General features: G+C 35.4%; 1 non-coding gene across 1 annotated transcript; it reads left to right on the plus strand.

Annotated features, from left to right (window-relative positions):
• The first annotated feature begins 687 nt into the window (after nt 1–687).
• LOC139886722 (small nucleolar RNA R71) lies at nt 688–794 on the plus strand. The gene has a single exon (XR_011772594.1). It is a non-coding gene; the product is annotated as a small nucleolar RNA R71 (small nucleolar RNA).
• The last annotated feature ends 1,781 nt before the right edge of the window (nt 795–2,575 follow it).

Below are 2,575 nucleotides of genomic sequence, written 5' to 3' on the forward strand. Positions count from 1 at the left end.
CCATTTAACCTCGCTAGGTTACTTACTTCTTGTTCCAGATTTTGGATTGAAGCTTGTTGATTTCTAAATGCTTGAGCATTTTGTTCATTAGTTTGTTTCTGAGATGTAAATAACTGGTTTTGAGATTCTATCAACTTTGCCATCATTTCATCCAAGTTTGTCTTTTTCTCATCGGTTTGTGGTGGTTTATTAAAATAACCAGGTCTTTGCTGATTGTAAGTATTATTGGATACTTGTTGATTACTAGGACTTTGTTGGTTATTTTGCTGAGCATTTGAATTGTACGGAATGTTTTGATTTCGATTATAGTTTGGCCTTGGCGGTTGATAATTATTTTGATAATTATTTCCCGGCCTTTGGTTCAAATGTGGTCCTCCACACTGCTCACAACTAATTCGTATTGTGTGAATATCTTTAGTCATCTTTTCCATTCGTCTCTCGAAAGCATCTAACTTTGCGGAAATGGAATCAAAGTCATGGCTAGAATCGGCTCTAGCCGCTTTAGATGAACGAAAGATATCTTTTTCCTGATGCCACTCATGTGAGTGGGATGCTATGTTATCAATAATCTTGTGAGCTTCGGTTGCGGTTTTCTTCATAATGAAACCACCAGCTGCTGTGTCGATGTCTTTTCGTTTAGCGACGTCGACTCCTTTGTAAAATATTTGCACTATCTGATAAGTATCTAGACCATGTTGAGGACATCCTCTCAACATTTTTCCGAATCTTGTCCATGCCTCATATAACGTTTCATTTGGCTTTTGTGCGAACGTGGAAATTTCTCCTTGAAGTCTCACGGCTTTAGATGCTGAAAAGAATCTTTTAAGAAATTTCTCAACTAAAACATCCCATGAATCAATCGCTCCTTCAGGTAACGATTCTAACCAATCTTTGGCTTCCCCCTTTAAAGTCCAGGGGAACAACATGAGATAAATAGTTTCATCCTCAACTTCTCGGATCTTAAATAGATTACAAATCCTACTAAAAGTTTGAAGATGTTCGTTTGGATCTTCTTTTATTGTACCACTAAATTGGCACTGATTAGTGATCATGTGTAGGATTTATCCTTTGATTTCAAAATCCGGTGCATTAACATATGGCTGAGTAATGGCGTGACCTTGGCCCGTGCGTGTGGCTCTCATTCGGTCTTCCATACTTTGAGGTTCCGTTTCTTCCATATCTGAATTTGTTGAATCTGAATCACTAGAGGATTCTGATTTAACGGTTTCTTCCTCGATAATCTCCAGATGAATAATTTGTGGTTCAGGAGAAATGATTAGTGGTTCAGGATCTCTGAATTGCCCTTGAATATCCTCCGGGTCCTCAATTGTGAAGTCGGTTTCAAAAATTGGATTATCAAAAATTTGAGTTGGAGTACTTGTTCGACTAGGTGATGATTCTAAAGAAAAATCAATGGCAACAATATTGGAGAAACGTCTTGATCGAGTTACAGGTGGTGAACGTATGAAAGGTGGTGAACGTTTTGCTCGATGCATTCATTGAATATCCTATTAGTTATAAAAATAAAAATTATATAAGCTATCAAATTAATAGACTTTTCTGATTTTGCCCACGTTTTGAATAGCCAATAGATGCAGTAGGTAGCCAGGAACCTTTAAATCGGAAGCCTACAACTCGCCACTAACAAATCCAACTATTAATACGAACCAGAAATTTTTGGATATCTATCAATTTAATCGCTTAAAATAATTTTTCATCGAAATTTAAAGATAATAAAAAAAAAATTCTATGTTCTAAAAACTATAGCGTAGAAATGAAAAAGAAAAAGCGCGTCGAAAAATAAGAGTCGAAAAACAAACGTTGAAAAACAAAAATAAGAAGTAAAGCGTCGAAACTTAAAAGTCTAAAAACTAAAAATTAAAACTTGCGTCTAAAGGTATTAAAACTTAAAAAGAATTCTAAACTATAACACCCCGCTAAATTTTCATCTGACGACGTGTTAATCCAGGTCCCACAGTTAACAGTTATGCCCTCTATATGAGACGTTTAAAGTAATCGCATTTAATTTTATTCAAAAATTAACTTTCAAAAACATAAGTCAATAATCCCAAAATAGAAACACTGTTGTGATCGTAACCACAAGCCAACAATATTTAAATAGTATAAAAGTTTTAAATGCGAAAGTAAATAATGTTCTTTAAAATCAAATGCTGACTCCACGGCCAGTCATGCAGCAAACACAGTGGAAGCATACCTCTTAAGGACCTGAGAATAACAACACGCAAAAACAGGTCAACAAATAATGTTGGTGAATCTACAGATTTAAAGTAATGTAACAGTATCTGAAAAACAGTTATCAAAAAAATAGTTTAGTTTCCTTGACCACGAGATTCTATCTTCTGCATAAACCGAGCACCTGAATACTAGAAATGACCCGAGTATAGAAGCCACTATACCCGCCTTACCTCGTAAAATGTTATACACTTGTTCAAATGTATTTAATATTCAAAGTAAATGCACCACAGTTTTTATAGCGGGTGAGGTTGTCAACCTAACGGATCCGTCTATCTAAATTGTGCTTACACCGATGGTATTAAAAGTATTCAAGCTAGAG

The sequence above is a fragment of the Rutidosis leptorrhynchoides genome, chromosome 1, assembly GCF_046630445.1.
Source record: "Rutidosis leptorrhynchoides isolate AG116_Rl617_1_P2 chromosome 1, CSIRO_AGI_Rlap_v1, whole genome shotgun sequence".
Taxonomy (NCBI): Eukaryota; Viridiplantae; Streptophyta; class Magnoliopsida; order Asterales; family Asteraceae; genus Rutidosis; species Rutidosis leptorrhynchoides.